Below are 22,530 nucleotides of genomic sequence, written 5' to 3'. Positions count from 1 at the left end.
TTCTAGGTGTATTGGTTCTGGGGCCTCTTAGGAGAGGCTCTGTTAAAAGCCAAGGTCAGCCACTGCCTGTGCCCTGCTCAGGGCCACTTATTAACTACAAAGTGATTGGCAGATGGTTGCCACTTGTGCTGAGCTTGGAGTTGCCTGGGAGAGGCTAAGCTGAAAACCAAGGCTGGCTGAGAACCAAGATTTGGAGCTGTTTAACAAGAGGTATAGGGTATGCTGAGACCAGATGCTGCTTGTTTGTAGTTAGTGAACCTTTGTGAGATTTTATAAAAGTCTGCAGAATGAGCCAAGATAGGCCATTTATATGGAAAAGCCATTGGAAGTGGCTTGGGTGGGCATGAAAGTTGGGTGGGGCAGGGTCTCAGAGAATCACCAGGGTGTGGGAAACAGTGTTAGCCAGATTGATGGAGCTCAGGTATGGCACCTGCCTGCATCTGTACAGTGGGTCAGAGGAGAGTTTAACAAAGGAACAATGGCTACTGCTAGCACCTCTGTCTGGGAGAAAGCTGCCCTCCCAGCCCTCACCCTGTAGCCACACAATTCCGTTTCTTGCTGTGTATCCCTGGCACCTTTCAAGCTGCTACCTCAGCTCCAGAGCTCAGAACGAGTGAGTCCATCAGAGTGTAAGTCCAAGTATAGGCTCTTTAAGAGGAACCTGAGACTCCAGCTGCCCTCGGTCTTACTCAGCCACAATTTCTGCTGTTTTTCACAGCCAGAATTGTGGAGACTTCTCTTTTCAGCACTGGAACCCTGAGCTGGGGAGCCTGGTGAGGACCCCCTCACTCCTCTAGAAGAATCTTTGCAGCTAAGATATCTCTCCTGATTTTCAACTACCACACATGGGTGTGGGACAAGGTCATTTTATGTCTCCGCCCATCCTACAAGCCTCAATGTGGCTTCTTCTGTATGTCCTTAGTTATAGGATTTCTGTTTAGGTGGACTTCAGGCAATTCTCAGTGAGGTTGTTTTGTAGTTTAGTTGTAATTCTGATGTGGTCTTGAGAGGAGGAAAACACAGCATTTACCTACTGCACCATCTTGACCAGAACAGCAATGTATTGACAACTTCTTTTTAAGATGTGTGTTTGTAAGTTCGAACTATAAAGAAAAAAGTTTGAAATAGAAATTTAAATGCCAAAAGAATAGCCAATATCTTCTAACTTTAGAAAATTTTCTAGTCAAACGAATCTACAGGTTCAATGCAATTTCTATTAAAATACCAATGAGATTTTTCTCAGTACTAGAACATATAATCCTAAAATTGTTGTGGAACCACAAATGACCCTAAATAGCCAATGCAATCTTGAGAAAAGAGAACAAAGTTGGAAGTCTCATGCTACCTGATATTAAATTGTACTACAAGGCTATAGTAATCAAAACAGATGTTAAAAAAACAGACACATAGATCAAGCAACAAAATAGAGAACATAGAAATAAATCCACACTGATATGGCCAATTAATCTATGACACAGGAAGCAAGAATATACAGTGGGATAGAGAGAATCTCTTCAATCAATGGTGTTGGGAAAACAAGACAGATACATGCAAAAAATAAAAAGAAACTAAACCACTTTCTTACATCATATACAAAAATTAACTTGAAGTATATTAAATACTTAAATGTAATACCCAAAAACATAAAACTCCCAGAAGAAAACATAGGTAGTAATCTCTTTGACATCACTCTTAGTAATATTTTTCTGGATATGTCTCCTCAGACAAGGGAAACAAAAAGAAAACAAATCAGACCACATCAAACTAAAAAGTTTCGCACAGCAAAGGAAATCATCAACAACACAGAAAGACAACCTACTGAATAGAAAAAAGATATTTTCCATACACCTGAAAAGGGTTAATATCCAAAATATATAAAGAACTCATACAACTTAACATAAAAAAAATCTGATTTAAAAAATGAGCAAAGCACCTGAATAGACTTTTCTCCAAAGGAGACATGCAAATGGCCAATAGACATATGAAAAGATGCTCAACATCACTAATCATCAGGGAGATGTGAATTAAAATCACAATGAATTATCATTCACACCTATCAGAATGGCTATCATCAATAAAGCAACAAATAGCAAGTGTTGGCGAGGATGCGAAGAAAATGGAACCATTGTGCACTGCTGGTGGGATTGCAAACTGATGCAGTCACTATAGAACCTCCACTATAGAGGTTCCTCAAAAAATTAAAAATAGAACTACCTATGACCCAGCAATCCCACTTCTGGATATTTATGCAAAGAAATCCAAAACACTAATATGAAAAGATATATGCATCCTTAAGTTCATTACAGCAATATTTTTAATAGCCAAGATATGAAGCAAGCTAAATGTCCATTGATAGATCATTAGATAAAGAAGTGATGCATATATATAGTAGAATATTATTCAGCCATAAAAACTGAAATCTTACCATTTTCCACAGCATGGGTGGACCTAGAAAGTATTATGCTAAGTGAAATAAGTCAGACAAAGATAAATACCATGTGATTTCACTTATATGTGGAATCTAAAAAAAACAAAATAAATGAAAAAAACAAAATAGAAAAAGACTCATATATACAGAGAATTGATTGAGAAGTACAAATCTTTGGTTACAAAGTGGTCATGAGAATGTGAAATGTAGCATGGGGAATATGGTCAATAATATTGTAATAACTATGTATGGTGTCAGGTGGGTATCAGACTTATTGGGGGGATCACTTTATAAGTTATATAAATGTCTAACCATTATGCTGTACACCTGAAACTAATATATTATTGACTGTCAATAGTAACTGGAAAAATTTTTTTAATTTTTTTGAAAAAAAATTTTAAGTAAGAATGACATTGATTAGATTCGATTATACAAACCCATGAAATCACTATATTGTGAACCATTTTTCTTTAAAATTATCTCTAAGAAAACTAAACCTGAAATGAAAGTGGATAAAATCTTTTTTAAAAAATATGTTTTAATGTTTTGAAACTACTTCTGAATGCATGCCCTCTCTGACTCTATTAACTAGAAAATGCAGAGTAATTTTCACAAAATAGTACTGACATCAATAAGAAACTGATCTCACTAAATAATTCATCTAATTTTTTACATGGCTTAATTAATCCCTAGTAAAACAAAAATTTGACCATATATGCTAAAGTAGTTTATGTACGATAATTCTATGCACCAGATAGATCTCATAAGCTACTAACATCCTCAAGTGCTTACTCGGAAGCTACCTTGCTTAAACTCAGATGACTCATGAATAGGTTTTATGGGAATTAATTATGACCCTACTTTGAAAATAAAAAAGTATTTCTAATTATGTGTTCAGCCCTTCCTATCCTCTTTCCTGTGTGTAAACAGCTTAATACAATACATGCATGATTGCTTTCCTTTTAATATCTTTTTTTATCCTGGAATAAATTAGATAGCTTTCTTAAGGCTAAAAAAGAGACTTTTACATTGATGCTTTCATTACTCATATGAGATGCAAAGTTATCATAGTTATTAAATATTAACGAATGGAAGTAGATGAAATTTTGACCAAAAGAGATCTACAAAGTTAAAACATGTGGCCTGTTCGCTTTGGGGCAGGGGAGGTAAACTGTTGGAGAATAGTAAAATATTTCAGTTGGAAATGAAACTGACCAAGTAATTTTTACAAAGTAGATACTTTAAAAAGTATTTATTAATCCCCTCTCTGGGTCAGGCCACTTTTAGTCTTCCATGTGTCCTCTGATTTGTAAATAAGTCTTCCCAAAATATACTGGTTTCCTGATGGTTCATTTTATCCATTTAGTGAAATCTTTAACTTCAATATCACAGAGCAGATTAGCCATCAGCATTTCAAGTCCAAGCATGGGTCCCCAAAATTTATGTCTACCACCGGCCTCTCATTACTACTTCATCACAAAGCCACCCTGAAACCACAGTACCCCCTTTCACCTTGCTATCCTCATGCATTTTACAAACTAGGAAACTGAGGCCAGAGTGTCTAAAGGACATTAAAAATCATTTGGCAAATCAGTGGCAGAGCCAAAGCTTAAACTCATGTTTCCTCACTTCAGATTTCTTTATATTACATGTATGAGTCTTCGGGGTCCCAGAATTCCTTGGCTCTACTCTGCCTCAGAAATGTCAGGCATTTGTCGCTATGACTCCAGGGGTATCCTGAGTAATTAGTAGATTAAAACATCTGCTTCCTGAAAACTCTCAGAGCACCTACCAGGGCCCTCAACTGCCAGATGATCTTAGTTGCATGCATAGTATCTTAGTGATGAAACTAGGATGCCCACAATTTCACTTGTGATCTGATACTTGTTTTATTTTTAAAGATTAGACCACCAGTGGACTATTGTTTCAACCAAGAACATTTTTAGTTACAGATGAAACACACACACACACACACAATTCAAATTAGCTCAAGGCACAAAGAAATGAGATGGATTTGTTGGTTCATGTAATCAGGAAATCTAAGAATACACTGAGTTCAGGCAAAATAAGCTCAGGGCTCAAACAAATGTCCTCCATCTCTCAGATGTTAGTCTGTACACCTGTCACACGAAACAGTCATCAGCAGTGCCAGGTTCACACCCAACCAACCAAGCAAACCCCAATCTAAAAAGGCCATTTTCTCTGGTAATTACAGCAAAAAGGTCTCAGAAAGGACTTGGATTTGCTTGCCCAGGAGTAGTGCCCATCCCTGAATCCATCGCTGTGGCAAAAAAGAAAAAAAAATGGGAGAATCCCTGTAACCATGAAGTAACAGAGGGGAGCAACTCTACCCAAATCACATGGGTATGGGTTCCCAATACAGAAAGAGATCTGTAGCCAAAAAACGGAGGAGGTAAGAGTGTTGGTAGGACCAAAACCAACTGATACGATACACATGTCTCTGCAGTTGTATTAAAAGAAGTCCTGAGGGTCATTGTATTGAAAGAAGTCCTGAGGGTCAGAAGATCAGATTTGCCTCAAATGCAGGCACCTCAAAGTCCATAGACCAGGAATAAATTTTCATGCAGTAGGCAGAACTGGCAGCTAGGTCAAATGATTCCTAATCAGGATTCAGACAGTCACCTAAGTCATACTCATAGAGTTTACTTCAGGTAGACCTAAATATGTAACTTGTTAATATTATTTACTACATAATAGTTATTTGTTATTGTAATCACTATGACCTTTTCAATTATGATGGCCTGTACTTGATTATTTCTACCAAAAATTTTAAAAGAGATTACATTCTTACCATTTTTTCCTAAGAACAAAGTCTATTCCTTAGAAAAAAATGATTGTATAAAGGCCAAATTGCCCACAGAGTTTCCCTGCAAGGCTCCTTCCACCCCATCCTCTGCTACCACGCCAACCCCTCAGTATGGTCCTAATCACAATAAGACCACCCATCAAATGGCCTTTTAATAGGAAGAATAGTACCCATATTCAAAGCATCACTACTCGCTGGTTGAACAAATTGCTTCACCTCATTGAGGTTCTGTTTTCTAATCTGTAAAACTGAGATAATTGTTACACCTCCATCAAAGACCTAACACGGTACCTGGAAAAATCTCATCCATAAAAGATGGTCCAACTGATGATGATGATGCCAAACTAGAAATGAGGACAAGGACACTATCACTATCTATTTTACTCACCACATATACACAGCAGCTGGCACATAGTCAGTATTCAACAACTATTTGTTGAACTTATGAATACATGATCAACAGGCTTTGGGATAAGATTAGATCTGTATTCAAATTCTAGTGCTTTATTGGCTATGGCATTAACCAGATGAGTTAGCCTCTGTATGCCTCCATTCCCTTCTGCGTAAAAACAGGAAATCATAACTCTCTCATCTGGGTTGATGTGAGGGATACAAGAGATGGTTACACTGGAAGCTCTCTGAGGGGAAGCAATATGGCTCATTTATAATATCTAACACCTAATACTTTTATACCCATTCTTTTCTAAAGCACGCTTTAAAAATTCTTAGGTAATTGGCATGACCCCATGTCCAAAAACCATCAGAATCATAAATTGTTAGATTTGAAAGGACCCATAAATTTGAAAACAACAACCAAAAAATAAATGTCAAGGATACATGTAAGGATACAGAAGAGACCACAAAAAGAAATTGATGGTTCAGCACATGCTAAGCTCCCTTAAAATAAAATTAATTTTCTGGCAAGTTTATTTTCTTACAAATCCAAGATCTCAGAGCAAAAACAAAGACCAAAGTAGATAGCAATTTTAGACATTTCTGTTTGTCTCTAATAGGAGAATGCAATAAAAAACCTTAAATCTCTCAATCCCTTTATCCATATAGTGTTTTACAATTCACAAAGCATTTTCATATAAACTTTAATCATCTAATATTTACAACTCTTTGCAATGGTTACCAGATAATTTATCTCCAAACTGATACTTTCTTAGGCATGAAAATAGGCAGTACTGATAATTACACCAGAACAACTAGAATAAACCAAGAATATCCAGGCAAGCTCAGAGGAATTATCACCATGATATCAAATCCCACCTTGCAGTGAGAAAGTTTCTAGAGAAAAAGGATTATGTCTTCTTTGCCTTTGTGTCTCAACACCCAGAAGAATGCTTGACATATGGTAAGCATTCAGTAGATACACTCTGAAAGAAGCGAAGTTGAGTCCTGGCCCAATGAACCACTCGCCAAAGTTATATAAACAAAACCTCCATAAGCTGAGGCCATCTTACCACTTGAAATTGCATTACTATAGACACTAACTAATCAACTCTATAATCCACAGAAATGCAAATCCTACACACTCCCCAGGATTTCTGGAAATTCCTAGAAGACTTAAATTCTCTCAGTCGCCCCCACTTTTAAGTTCCTGATTTCATCATAGAAGTCAAAACGTAAAACTCAGCCCTTCTACTGTTTCAAAACAAAGACAAAAAACAAAAATCACTTATACAAAGCATTTAATAGACATAGTAGTCTTTTCTAAAATATAGGAGAGGTTTGCTTTTCAATAATGTAAACAACCTCTTATTGAACAGTGAACATTTCTAGTGTTGACATCCTTTGCTATTTCACACAGGGGACTTTCCATGGATCCTTCACCCATGACTTTCCCAGTGTCACAACGTCCCTCAGGCTTTACCCCCCTATCTTCTTCTCCCACTATTTGCTTTTTCCTTATGCTTCTTCTTGAGAATGAAACAAAGTCATTTTTGCCTTTCAAGCGAAATAGTCCATCCCTATTCTGATATTTTGGCTCCAGCCCTGAAGGGCTCATCTGCCCTAAGCAGCTTTGTAAGGTATTTTTGTGTGTGTGAACAATGACAGTCTCCTCCCTAAGTAGAGTTCTGGTGCCAACTCATAGGAGAGAGTGATCTCTTCAGCTCTTTTCATGTAAGTATTAAATGTGAGAGTGGGGCTTGGGATTCAAGTCTTTCATCAAAGAATGAGAGTATAGTGTTCTTTGCTCTAAGGCCATAATCACCAGCAGGAAAGGTACAACATATAGGTTCAAGTGTTTGCAAGGACCATGAACAGTAAGGCCCCCACGTCTGCAGTCTTGGACAGGCCATTTCTAGGATAATTCCACAGTTATGACCATGTCCATAAGGTTGTCTCGTTGTAAAATTTTAAAGCTGGGTAGAGCCATAAAGATCTAGGTCACTGTGATGCCTTTTCTGGTGTTGGGATGAAAGTGGAGTGGAATCTAGATCTGCAGATGCCGAGGCCCATTATTTCTTTATGCATCATGTAGCCATTTCTGATGTGGTCATCCCTGGCCCCTCGTTACACAGAAAATAAACATCCTTTCATTCTGAGGCTCACTCATGCCTCGTGATTGGCACAGTGCCAGTGTACTCAAACCCAAAGCTTGTGAGAGACTATCAGCTTGTAGTCATCACTGCTGACTGCTCAGCAGAGCTATAGAATTATATTTTTTCTTTCTTGACAGCCTGAAAGCAATGAATCAGTTTCATTCACTAAATTAATCACAGATTAGCAGCAGCATGATTCCAAAATGAATAGTTTACAATAATAATAAAAATAGCGATGACAGTAGTAAAATATGACAATAACAGCTAATATGGCACATACTGTAGTACAAGTATTAATTAATTTAATACTCATAATACCACAATAGGGCAAGTACTATCAAGTATCACCCATTTTATAGGTGAGGAAACTGAAGTACAGAAATGTTAAGTATCTTGGCCAGAGTCAAACAGGTCGAAATCGATGGGGTCTGGACACGAACCCAGATTACCTGAGTCCAGAACACTTGCTCTGCATTCTGGGCATCCGTGACCAGGACTGGTATTAAAGACTGCCCCCATTTTTGACATGTTTTGAACAATCAATAATAACTAAACAAACGTTTCTTAATGCAGAAAAAAATATATAGACAGACTCCTAGATATATATAGTTCACTGAATACATAAATTTACTTATTTTCCTGTGAATCACCCCAAAACAAGAATAAAGGATTATTTAAAAGAATTGGGTCAGCCTCCCCTGACTGGGAGAAAATAACTGAACACTAAGCTAGCATTAAACTTCAGAAAGCCCAGAAGGCTCAGAAATTGGGGCACCCAGAACCTCGAAAAAAGGTTGTGAAAAGAAAAAATATAAAAGAATTTGTTGAGTCTTTTTTTAGGCAGCAACTAAAATGCCATGTTCTCTCACCCACTTCCCAAAACCCTCTCCAACAAAAAAAGTAAAGACTCACTCTCTGATGAGGTAAAAACAGATTTTCTGGACCAGACAACACCAGGTGCAAGGTGAGAGCGGGGCTATAGTACTGAGAATGGCCCGGTGGGGGTGTTTAATTAGTTAATACATATTGGATGCCAAGACTTTAGCCTTCTTCCCCAGCTTGGTTCCCAGCATGCTGGTGGCTAGAGTCTTTATCCTCCAGATGGGAGATTAGAAGAGCCTTTTCTGTAAAATTTGATGCTCCTATGAGAAAAGACCTAAAGATACTAACATTAATGATTCCCCATCTAAGAAGCCCAGCCAATTTATCAGACAATGAAGTTCACAGTTGATAATCTCCACTCACGCACTCAGGCTTCCCTTCAGCACTTTAGTGCCCCGTTCTTAAAAGTGAGCACATGACCAAGGACAAGCCCTCTAACATAGAAGGCCTCTAACATAGAAGGTAGATATAGAAACAAACAAAGAAATGCAATCTGGAATAAACAGAACTTATGTAGGAAGAAGGAAATTTCACCACAACTATTATTAATATCCTAAGAAAAATCTAAGAAGATGTTTGAATCACTAAAAAAAGAACATCACCTTATATTTAGTTCAAGAATTAAAGAGAGCTCTTAGAAATTAAAAACGACCGTATCAAAAATAAATAAATGAAAGGACTTAAAAAATAAAGTTAAAAGCTCTTCCAGAAAACACAGAGTCAGTAAGAATACAAGAGTGAACAGAAGGTAGGAAATCATCAATGCAATAATTTCAGAAAATGTTCCTGAACTCTAGAACATGTTTCTTGATAATGACTCGCTGAGTGCTTGGCACAATAGATAAAAATAAACCATACTAACTCATATCATCATGATATGGCAGAACATGAGAGACCAAAAAAATATATATATCCTAAGGGAGTTCAAAGAGAAAAACAAAGGATCACATACAAAGGATCAGGTGCCTGAAAGTTTTAAACTTCTAAGCAACAATGCAGAAAGCTATCATGCAATGCTTTAAAAATTCTAAGGAATGTTTATTTGCAATACAGAGTTCTGAATCTAATCTACCAGTTACTTGTGAAGGTAGAATAAAGACATTGTCAGACATGAGTTGTCAAAAACTTCAATTATCACAAACCACTTCTTTGGAAATTGCTGGAGCATGTGCTCCACCAAAATGGAAGAGGAAACAAAACAAAACAGAAAACATAAATCACAGGAAACAGAAGCTCTAACATAGTAAAAAAGTGTTAGAAATCCTTGGATAATGAGGAAGGGAAGCTCAAGGTGACAGTTCTGCACCATGTGTAGGAGGTAAAAGCAAGAGATGCCAGACCTCCTTAAAGCTTAAGCCTGTAATTGGCATTGTGTCACTTCTACTACTTTCTATTGGCTAAAGCAAGTCACAAGACCAGCCAGATTCAGTGTGGGAAGGAATATACCAAGAATGTGAATACTGGGAGATATAGTTCCTTGGAAACTATCTTTGAAAACCAGCTACCACAAGGAACTAAAATAATTAGCTATGAGAAGTGAACGACTATCTGTGGGGAAAGAGGTTTGGAGTCATGATGATGTGATTTTTATAACAAATCTTGTATGAAGATGACTCTAAACTCTGTACATGCATAACTTTAGTAAAAATTAAGTACAAAATAATCCCTGGATTACCTAGTTCTCAAAGAAAGAGACAGAATGAGTAAAATAAAAAGAGAATAAAAGATAGGAAATCATTAATGCAATAACTCCAGAAAAATGTCCCAGAACTCCACAGTATTTGTTTCTATAGAATCGTGCTAAAAATCCCAATATGGAGGGTGCAGAATTTTTACTTACCCAGCTATGTAAATGAATTTATTTTTGTCATATCTCAAGCAAGCAGAATAATCCAATAGCACATTTTACTCCCTCTGTCTTGATGTTGATAACATTTCTCAGTTTTGCATATTGTGCATAACACAGGAGCACTTTTTATAAAGTTTTTTTAACATGTTCACAGGAAACTTTTGTGAAGTATTGGCTTCTTTTATTGCAGAAAGGGCACAATAAAGAGGACTCATCCATTTAGGTAGGTTGGTAAAAAGAAGGAAATAGCACAGTGCTTTACAATGTTTTTCATCATAAGCCATATAATTTCATGTGTCCTTTCTGCTTGCATATGTTATTAGAGCTTGAGGAAATAATGGTAGTATTTACTACAGAAACTCTTAACCAGTATCATCACGTAGCCAACCTGACTTTGTAAGATTTTTATATAGCTTTAGTCCTTAAAAGTCTACTGTCCTAGATCTGAAAATAAAGCTAAGAATAGTTTTTCAAAGTAAATGAGATATCACACAGAACACTCAGAGCCAACAAATAAGAGAAAAACAAAAGAAAGCTTAATCACCACCTCTTGCCACCCCTAGACCAGTGGTTAGGAAGTGTAAGGACCCAGGAGAGAAAGGGTCCAGCTGCTACTCCAGGCAGGATATGATGCCAAGAGGAAGAGAAACAGCCTTCAGTCCTTGAGGAGCCCTTGGTCACCTCCGACCGGCCAAGGGAGGTGCAGCAATTATCTCCGTAGACTGCAGCAGGTGCCACGCCCACACGCGGTGTCCTGTTGGACCAGGCAGCCTGAGGAGGAGCTGGATGCACTTTCCGTATTGAGCATGGTTATGGCTCCTACAGAAACACCCAGGGTCCCTGGCCTGGGCTGCCTGGATGTAAATATGCAGTCAATCTTCTCATTTTACATTCTCAGCAAATAATCACGTTCTTATAATCCAAGCAGAGCATTTATATCTAAATTCTGACTCTTCATTGTAACAAATGTACCTCTTCTTGTTTATATCTTAGCACCTATAAACTTCAGCTCACTTACAGAGTTTCTGAAGAAGAAAACCTCAATAAAAGGTAACATTTGAGCAATTCCCCAAACTCTGTCAGAGAACCACTCTTAATGCCTACTGGCAATTCTGACTTGTGCATAAGCCCTGGGTAATTTAGAGACTGTCAGTACTTAATTCTGAGAATGACTGTTCCACTATACTGTAAGTATTCCTTTTATGAAAATTCAGTGGCACCTAATCATTTACATCGACCACAGTAGAAACCATAATAGTCTGGCTGGTACACCTGAAACTAATATAAAATTATATTGAATGACAACTGAAAAAAAGATTAAAAAAATAATATTTTTTTTTTAAAAGTCTGGCTGATAATGGCTCTCCATCCAGGAGTCTTTGCATGGCGATGGCATTATCAACCTGATAAATTTATTAAATTATTTAATTAATTCGGTAAATGTATTGTCAAAAATATGTAAGACACTAAAAATATGTACACAATGCTTAAATTTAACAAAGAAATTATTCCATTTATTATTCTATTTAAACTTCAAAGCAGTCCCTTGAGGGATATACTATTGATCATGTTTTATATATAAAGAAACTAAATCTTGGAAAGGATAAGTAACTTTCCCAAGCCCCTACAGGTACTAAGCTCAATGCCCTTCTTTTCCACAGAAGTCATTACAGCCTTTGTTTACACTCACCACACACCTGCTCTCCAGTAAAGGGCAACCTGACACGGATAAGAATTGAGCCAGGCACCTGCCATCTGGCTGGTATCTCTTTCAGTTCTCCCAGAGGCCAGCGTGTATCATTCTTACTATCATGGATAAATGACCTCTTAAGTGCTACAAAGTCTTCAAAGACCTATATGTGGTAGAAGTATATATCATAATATACTATAGTATACTATAATATAAAGTGTAAGCAAAATACTAAAAAGGTACAAATGAAAGAGACTTCTGGTTCCAGGGGAAATTTAATGTGTCTCTACATTTCAAAATGCCAAGCCTATGATAGCAAATAAAAGGCCTACAGAAATACAAAATAAGTAATGGGCCAATTATTTTTTTCAGAGGAATTTAAAATTAAGAAGATACTTTTTAAAAATCTTATTAATACTGGAAATCAGAGCCTCCAAATAAACAGACTATAAGAACACCCAAACAGGGTTTATTCTGCCCACATAGGTGCACATCATTTTATCCAATTAATAACTTCCTTAAAGTATATTTTGCAAACTGTATCTTTTGAACTGCATCATACTTTAGATGCATTTATAAATTCCTAATTAAGAATGGAAAATACTTTTGTAAGGAATCTCTTTATAAAATATGTATCAACTAAGTCACTCTTTTGCAAGTATTTATATTTACAGCATGACTGTTTAAAATAGAGAGCTCCTATTTAGGGCTATCAGGGAGGGGTAGCAATACATATGAAATGATTGAGACATGAATGAGGCCGGCAGGATAGAGTGGATGGAACCTAAAATAGAACCAATCTTGGCTGTTCCAAAGAAAATGAGGAATACTGAATTCATTGTGAGTCACATTAGAAACCGACGTAAACTATTAGGTAGCTTTTGAAGGACTCCATCCATCCAAACAGAGACTCAGTAGTAGAACCCGAAGGAGGACTCAGGAGAGGAAAACAACTCGGAGAGGAAGAGAGACAGACACAGACAAGTTTTACTTTTCTTTGAGGGTAGAAACTTTGGTCCAACCTTGTTTCCCCAGTGCCTACAACAAAGGCTGACAAAGAATTGGAGTTTAATAAAAATATGTTGAGTAAATGCAACCATCTGGGGATCCAGCTCTGTTACCGAAGGGACAGTAAAATGAAGGCATCAAGATATCAGTGGGAGTGGGGGTGTGAGGTGGTGAAGGTAGCCAAAAGATACGAACTTGTAGTTATAAGTAAGTCCTGGGAGTGTAATCTATGGCATGATGACTGTAATTAATAATACTGTATTGTATATCTGAAGGTTGCTAACTCTTTATAAGAAAAAATTGTAATTCTGTGTGACTTAACTTATTGTGGCAATCATTTCGCAATGTATACATATATCAAATCATTATGTTGTACACCTAAAACTAATACAATATTATGTGTCAATTATATCTCAATAAAACTGGATCAATCAATAAATCTCCAAACCCAAATGGCTTGACTGACAAAAATAAATAAATAAAAAGAATTAAAGGACTACATATGTGAATTTTAGGCAGCAGTTTACAATGTTACCAATTTTGGCCCTAATCATGACATTCTGGCTTCCTTCATTAATGCATTGTGGGTTGTTTTTTATAGAGGACACAAAAGCCTGTTTGCCTACTTCCCTTTGTCGGTATCATGAGCTCAATAAAATTTTCTAAGTTTCTATGAATCAAAAAAGAAGAAGAAATCAGCTCTGAAACCAGACTATCTGGGTTCGAAACTCATCTCTGGCACTTCGTAGCTACTTCACCTTGGACAAATTTCTATGCTTCAGTTTCCTCAAATGTAAAGTGGGGACAATGGCGTTTCATAGTTTGTTCTGAGAATTCAGTACATTAACACTTAGAAACAGTGCCTGGCACAAAGTAAGCATGAAAGAAATATTAGTTATTATTACCTTTCTTATTTACTAAAGATAAACCAAGAAGAAAAAAATACCCCATCTTCCTGCAAAGGGCTCTTTCACTCAGCTGCCTGTTTTGTCTCTTACAAACCACATCTGAATTTCTTCAGCTAACATTAATCCAGTTTTTCCTGATTCCTTTTAACTTTCTCCTGGGTGTTCACGAAAGTTATTTTTACCAAAAGAGATAGTTATTATTCAGGGCAAGAAAATAGAACAAAGAATAAATTATACACAGATCTTATTTACTTTTTATGTGTGTTTCAAGTCTCTAATTTGGTTTTTTTCAATTAATAGCTACATTCCTAAGAGAGGATCACCAAGTAGATGGTGTCTCTGCTCTGGGAGAATATTGAAGGGTAACCTAGCAGCCAAAGTCATAGGACAGTCAACCAAAGTCACGTTTCAGCTAGTTTTTTCATCTTCCTAGTCTTCGTCCTCTCAGCAGATAGAATCCTTTCCTACTTAACTTATAATGTTTAGACTCACCCAAGTTCCCATCCTATTATTCTTTACCGCTCATGAATATTAGTTTCTTCATTCAGCTTCTTTGCTTTTTCTCTTCATTCTGAAGACTTCTCTTTGCTAAAACCAATGATCCCTGGCCTCCATTCTCCAGGATCTCATACATCACGTGGTTCCTCTTTCCTTTTACATTTGCAATTGTCTCTCTCTCCAGTGGCTCTTTGCCTTCTGCTATAAACATGTTCACAGTCCATGTCACCTAAGAAGACCCTGACTCCTCTCCACCAAGCTCCTCAATGTAGCACCTTCCTTTTCTCCTCTTAACCACCAAACTCTGAATGTTAGTCTGCCTTTCTACCAGCATTTCTCAATCTCTACACACCCTAAATTCTTGACTTACTCCCTTTTCATATTCTTACATTTCAGATTCTGGTCCGCCCAGTTTATTCACACAGCTTTCACTACTCCTGAAGACTCCTAAAACATAGTCCTCTGACTCCAATGGTAATCTTCCTGAACCTTTAGCAACTTTTGATAGTATCAACTTTATCCACTTCTAACTGCACCTCCTTCTTACCTTGAGGGAAGGCTTCAGTCTAAAGCCTGGTTCTATGAGTTACTGCAGCTGTCTGAGCCTCTATTTTCCAATCTACAAAGGACTGATTAAGATATTCACTATTCAGTTTTTGTGAGCATTAAATGAGATAATACTTGTAAAATCCCTAGCCTGTAATTGACTCTCAATGTGTGATGGTCATTATATTTATTTTATCTTTCCTTGGTGTCAGAGATACTGAGTGGTCTGCCTTTCTAACCATGCCTTTGTCTCCTTCATTGAACCCTCTTACCTCTTCACTCTTCCTTCTGTCAAACTTAGTACTGTGGCTTTAAATATCACACCTACATGAATAACCTCCAGATTTAACTCTAATCCTAGTTTCCCTCCCTGCTCTCTTTCCTAATTACTTACTGGGCAGCTCCCTTGAGTGTCAATAGGCACCTCAAATTCACTCAAATTCACTGTCTTAAAAAATAAATACATAAAAATAAAGACAAATGATCTTTCCATGAAAAGCCGATTTGTACCTGATTTCCCCATTTATATTCATCTCGCCACCATTCTTGAAGTTATCTAGGCTCAATGCCTCTACCAAATTATTCCTCCCTTTGTTCAAGCAAATTCTTACTAATTCTGGGCATTTTTGCCACTACAATATGTGTCATGTCTACCCCTTCTTTTTTCTCTTTTTGCTCAGCACCGTTGGGCCTTCAGTAATTTAGACTTGACTTACTGCAATGACCCTGAAGGGATTTTCCTCTTTCTTACTGAGCATGTTCCTATCCATCCTCGATACATCAATATTGCTAATGCAAAGCTCTGATCAAAGACACTCTTCTACCTACAAAGTCCTTCAGGATTTCCAGTATAGACATGGCTATATAACTCATCATTTCCTTCTTTTCCTAGAAATCTTTAAAAGCCATTAATGAAAAGGGAAGAAAAAAAAACAAGCAAACTCAATTTTTTGATAAAACTAGGCAATGTTAAAAAATATTTATATGTGCAGGAGATGTGTGGGAGGAAAGGGTGAAAGCTGAGGAGAGAGAAGCCGGCAGTGGCAATCCTTAAAAAAGCACTAATAAAAATGTAATTCCTAGATGTGAGGAACATCCCAAGGGGCAAAGTTCTCTCTTTGTCTGGAACAGCATGTGCAAGAATGAGAGTGAGTTGGATGGTGGCAGGAGATTCTGCTGATTCTGACAGTACATAGAATAGAGAATGTGGGCTACATGTAGAATTATGCAGATAAGCCATGTTTGCAGGAGAGAGTTTGTCTTTGTGGTAGCTGAGGAGAAAGCCTTCCAGTTGTGAATAATAACTAGCTGGAAAGATACCCTGGGCCCATTATAACCTCACTCACTGAATGATGAATAATTAAAAAGGGGTTAGCATATAGATATATTATAAGAAAAAAAAAGAGCAAATTGTATTCACAGAATAATACTCTATATAAAAATGTTTCCTGTGAACAGATGAACATTATGAATAAATATTTTACAATGAAATTTAAACATTTTAAATCTCAGTGAAGCACTTAACTATAAAAGAAATATTTCAAAGTTGGAATACTAAAATTCAGGAGCAGAATAGGTGGGGTAGCAAGAGGAGATAAAATGGAGTAGCACTGAAGAATGAAGTAGAGAGGAAAAAAACAAAATCATCACAGGATTGCAGAAGAAATAAGAAATGGTGCAAGATCAAATATATATTACATTGTGAAAAACCCAGTGAGTGCAGGACACAAAGGATAGAGAGGAGAAAAGTGAACAAAAATGAAATGGAAATAAAGAGTTAATTGGCAGTAAAGAGAAATTATAGAAGACATAAAATGGAGATGGAACATAAGCATAATTGGTGTCTCCAAAGAACAAAACCAAAATAATGAATCGGAACAAATACCTTAAAATATAATTACATAATTATAAAATATAATTTAAGAATTTTTTCATTAAAAAAGATTTTTAAACTTTGATCTAGATATCGAAAGGGCCACTTTATCCTGGAAAAACTGATTAAAATCCTCAACACCCAGACATATCCTAGTAAAGTTATTGACCTTTAAAGAGAAAAACTAAAGAAAATGAAGACTATTTTCGGCCATCAGGCAAAATAATCAAATCTCTTATGAGGTGGAAAATCAAGCTGGCCTCAGACCTTCTCACAGTAATATTCAATACTGGGAGACAAAAGAGCAATGGATATTATGTTGACCCATTGTTGTTCAACTATAAAGACAACTGAATAAAAACAGCTTAAAACATTCTAGAATTCTGGCAATATTCTTTCCATAAATAACTCTTGAAAAAACTACTAGAGAATAATTCACTCTACCAAACAACAGATGCTTGGTATGCTTTAGCAAAATCACTAATTGTGAGCATTGGTACTAGAATCTAACAAAGCTAAAGAAAAAAAAAAAAAAAAAGGGGGACTTTAAGTAACAGAAAGGAATATAAATATTATTTTCCACAATAAGGCAGAAATAATATAAACAACAGTAACAATAGTATATGTAGTAGCTCTACATTAGTTTTTTATTGCTACCATAACAAATTACCACAAACTTAGTGGCCGAAACAACAAAAATTGATTCTCTTAGAATTCTGGAGGCTGGAAGCCTAAAATTAAGGTGTCAGTAGAGTTATTCCTTCTGGAGGCTTCAGGTGAGAATCATGTCCTTGCCCTTTTCAGCTTCCAGAGACTGCCTGCATTCCTTGACTTGTGGTTTCTTCCCTGCATCAGTCTAATCTGTTCTTTCATCTTCACATGTCCTACTATTACTTTAATCTCCCTATCATTGCACTAGGCCCTCTAGGTATTCCGGGTTAATCTCTTTTTCTCAAACTCCGAAGTTTAATCACTCTACAAAGCAACATCTTCACTGGTTCTTAGGATCAGGACGTGGACATCTTTGAGGGGTAGAGGCATCACTCAGGCTGCCACAAACTCCATTTGTTTAAATCGCCACCATCCTTCCCCACTCAGTCAAATTCTATTTCCTCAAAGTTGCCGTGACCCAGCTGACAAGGATGTGCTCTGGACTTCTTATTTGTACATCTTTTATGGCACTTACCACTTTGTTCTTTGATATAGCGATTTGGCTATTCATCATATCCCTCCCTCTATTCCACCTGCCTCCATCACATGACATTACAATCTCCCCGAGGGAGGAGGTTACAGACATGTTTCTATCCCATACCCTACGAACAGTACTCACTGATTCTATCAAAGACTTCTTAATTGCCAAATCCAGTGCACACTTTTAGGTTCATTTATTCATTCAACAACTAGTTATTGCACACCTATTATGTGCTAAGCATTGTTTTAGGCTCTAAGAACACAGTAGTGAATAAAGTAGACTAAATCCCTGGCCTCTTAAGACTGACGTTCTGGAGAACGAAATAAATAATAAACTAATAGATACGTAAGCTGGTGCCCAATAATACAGAGTTGTAAAGAAGGAAGGACAGTCTTTCTTACTTTCCCTCTTTTCAGTTTTTGCCCTATTGAGCACCTCCTTCTTCTTGAAATTCTCTTTTTCCATAATTTAGGGCACCATCATCTCTTGGTTCTCTTCCTGCCTCTGACTGATTTTTTTCGTGATTTCTTTCCCCTAAAGATTTGGTTCACTTTCATACTTTTTAAATATTGGTGTTATTTAGTTACTCATCCTCTGCCCACTTATGCTAACCTTATGCTAACATTTCCCAAATCTCTATCTCCATGTCCAAACCCACCCCACCCCAGACCTCAATATCCAAGGGACTCTGGTCATTCTCACCTGGATATACCACAGATATTTTAAGCTCAACATATTCAAGAGTGAAATTTTGCTGCCCTCAGAAGCTTGTTTTCATCTTGCATTGCCAATCTCAGTTGGTCATTATGTACCCAGGCTCTCAAGCTAGAGACTCAGAGGTCACTTTTGACTTCTCTTTCTCTCTTGTTCCTCACTTTAAATCAATCACCCAAGGCTATTGATTTTGCTTTCTAAATATCCCTCCATCCAAGCTGTTCCTCCAGGTCCTCATTATCCCTTTCTTGAATATCGCAAAACTTTCCTAACTGCTCCTCCTCCAATGCTCTTCCAATCCATTCTTTATACAGCTGCCAATGTGATTTTTCTAAGACATGAATATGACTGCATTGTTTCTGAGACAGAATCCTCCATTGGGTTCTCCATGCCTTCAGGATAAAGGGAAACTCCTCCACAACATTTATAAATTTTTCTATTAAAGCTTCATCTCTCTCTCTGCTTCATCTAACAAGCATCAAATCTTTAATGTCTTCCCATGAATTTCTCAAACTGACTGGACTATTTAATTCCCCCAATATTTGCATACAGTGTTTCGTTTCCTAGAATACCTTTCTTCATCTCAATTGTCTAGTGAACTGATCTGTTAAAACCATGTGTGGTCATTATTTATGCATGTAAATCTTCCCTGACCTCCTGTAGAAAGAAGAAATAATGAAACCATATTTTTATGTCTTATACCTACTTGTATTTATTCCCACAACAGGGCCTTTGCACTTGATGTTTCCTCTTCCTGGAATGCTTTTCCCTCAATTCTTCACATAATGGCTTTTTCTAATGATTTAGGTCTCAGTTCAAATGTTACTCTCAGTAAGGCCTACTGTCCACGCTTTCTAACAGAGCACTCCACCATCGCCCTGGTCATTATTAGTATCACCCTTAGACCGGTGCTTTAAAGAGCCTTCCCCATGCCCACCTGGGATCTAGCACCAGCCAGGGATGCAGAGCCCTATGGGTAGGGTGCCCTGAGTCCAAACCAAGATCCGCATGGACCCCAGACGCATTTCAATACTTAGGTCATTTTCCAACCATCTACATTTCACCTGGGGTCCACCAGATGCCCCAAATAACTCTCAAATTTGTGTTTATGAGGTTAACCAATGGCTTGATGTCCAGCCCTGGTCTTGGGAAGGTAGACTGGCTAACAAATCACTCCAGCTGACTGGCACAATATTTCAGTCATAGGCTCATGCAATATTGAGTAGCCAGATTGGCGCTGCCACATTGACTTAAAGTGACTCAAATTGTGTATATAGATACAGTTTCCACATATCCTAGGAATGACACTGCTCCTTTACAGCACTTAACACAATTTGAAAGTGCACTGCTTATTAGTTTGTTCATTTGTTTACTTCTGAATCCTGCTCTTCTTCTAATAAAAGTAATAAGCTCCACAAAAAGAGGGCCTTTAGCTATCATGTTCACCACTAGATAGTCAAAGACAAAACAGTTCCTGCCACAGAAGCTATTCAATAAATTTCTGTTGAGCAGATAAATGCATGATTGCATGAAACGGTGTATTTAATTACAGACCTCTTTCCTCCTCTAGAATGTAAACTCTCAAGACAAAGAATTGTCTTATTCACTTTGGTACTCATACTGGCATCGTGTCTGCCATATGAGAAGGCATGAAACTAATATCTTTGCATGCAGAAATGAATGAATAAACAGATGAGTGAGTGAATTCATGAACATATATGATCTAGCTTTGGGGTTCTTAACCTTGCCTTCATGATTGTAACATGAAGATAAGTTTAAGAAACTCTAGTTCCTAAAAGCATTTAGGGAGCTTTTTAAAACTACAATGCCCAGGGCCAATTAAACCAGAATCTCTGAGGATGCATCCTAGGCATGAGTATTTCTTAAGCTCTCCAGGCAATTCCAGTATACAACTACAGCTGAAAATAGGGTAACCCGCCATCCAGATCTGTGCAGGACTGAGGAGTCTCCTAAGAAGCAGAAATTTCTGTGTTAACACTGTGACTATAACACTGTGATTGTCCTAGAACCACTGATCCAAACTGTCACCCAGGACCATTCTTGAGAGATGGATTTTCAATTTCTAAAAAGCCAAGACTCATTGGCTTTATGCTTTCTTTTGACACTTAGCTAATTAATTACATTCGGGTAGTTGACATTGATCTCAATGACTGCTTCCTGCTATGTGTTCTTGTTCGGGTTTGTGTTGCTGCTGTTGATTTAGGAGAGATACCAACTTGTGGCATATGAATGGCAAAGGAAATAAACCATGACAGCAGGTCAGTAATGACCAATAGAGCAGCTAAGGAAGCAAAGAGAAGTATAAAGTGCAGCCCCAAGGAGTCTTCACTTTTTTCTTTCAAAATGATCACAATATATTTTGACACATTCCTATTTATCACTTGATTATGCCAGTGACCCTGGTATGAGTTTGCAGTCTCTGTAATATCTAAAGAGATAAGAACTATATTTTTATGGAAAAATTACTATGTAAACTGAATTGGTATCCATCATTCCAAACACTGATTAATTTAATATAAGTATGTGGTTTATACTGAACCCATCAATGCGTGGATACACAAATCAGCCTCTGTTACCAAAAAGTCAACAAATTGTAAGTGTTGGTGAGGATGTGGAGAAGGGGAACCCTTGTGCACTGTTGGGTTAAGGTAAACTGGTGCAACCACTGTAGAAAACAGTATGGAGTTTCCTCAAAAAAATTAAAAATAGATATACCATACAACCCAGCAATCCCACTTCTGGGTATTTATTCAAAGAAATCCAGAGCACTAATTTGAAAAGATATATGCACCCCTATGTTCACTGCAGCATTACTCACAATAGCAAAGATATGAAAGCAAGCTAGATGTCCACCGACAGAAGAATGGATAAATAAGATGTGATGTACATATATATAAAAATATTATGCAGCAATACAAAAAGAATGAAATAGCGCCCTTTGCAACAGGATGAATGGACCTAGAGGGTATTATACTAAATGAAATATGTTAGGCAAAGAAAGACAGATATCACATGGTTTACTTTATATGTGGAATCTAAAAAAAATATGAACAAACAAGCAAAAAATAGAGACATAAATATAGAGACTAAGGTTGTCAGAAGGAAGGAGGTGGGGGATGGGTGATAAAAATAAAGGGGAATATAGTCAATAATATTTTGATAAGTTTACATGGTGAAAGATGATTACTAGAATTAGTGGAACGATCACATTGTAAGGTATAAAAATGTCAAATCACTGTATCGTACATCTGAAACTAATATAAATACTGTATACCGACTATACTTAAATTTTTTAAAAAAAAAGACTGTTGAGCAGTGGTTCTTGCTGATTTTGTCTCCCTTCACTCCTGGAGGAATTTGGCAATGTCTGGAGACATTTTTATTTTTATTATTTTTTGGATTTTTATTTTTCAATTAGACTTGATGTTCAATATTATTTTATATTAGTTTCAGGTGTATAGCATAGTGGTTGGACATTTACACAATTTATGAAGTGATCCCCCCAATTAGTCTAGTACCTACCTGGCACTATACATGGTTATTAC

General features: G+C 37.0%; 1 protein-coding gene across 6 annotated transcripts in view; it reads left to right on the top strand.

The window, feature by feature from the left end:
- The window catches only part of TRPM3 (transient receptor potential cation channel subfamily M member 3), a 497,328-nt gene that overhangs the window by 375,940 nt on the left and 98,858 nt on the right, over positions 1–22,530 (top strand). The gene's annotated exons all lie outside the window — the stretch shown is intronic.

This window comes from Pteropus alecto, unplaced genomic scaffold (assembly GCF_000325575.1).
Source record: "Pteropus alecto unplaced genomic scaffold, ASM32557v1 scaffold95, whole genome shotgun sequence".
In the NCBI taxonomy this organism is placed as follows: Eukaryota; Metazoa; Chordata; class Mammalia; order Chiroptera; family Pteropodidae; genus Pteropus; species Pteropus alecto.
This window is presented reverse-complemented; position numbering and strand designations above follow the sequence as displayed.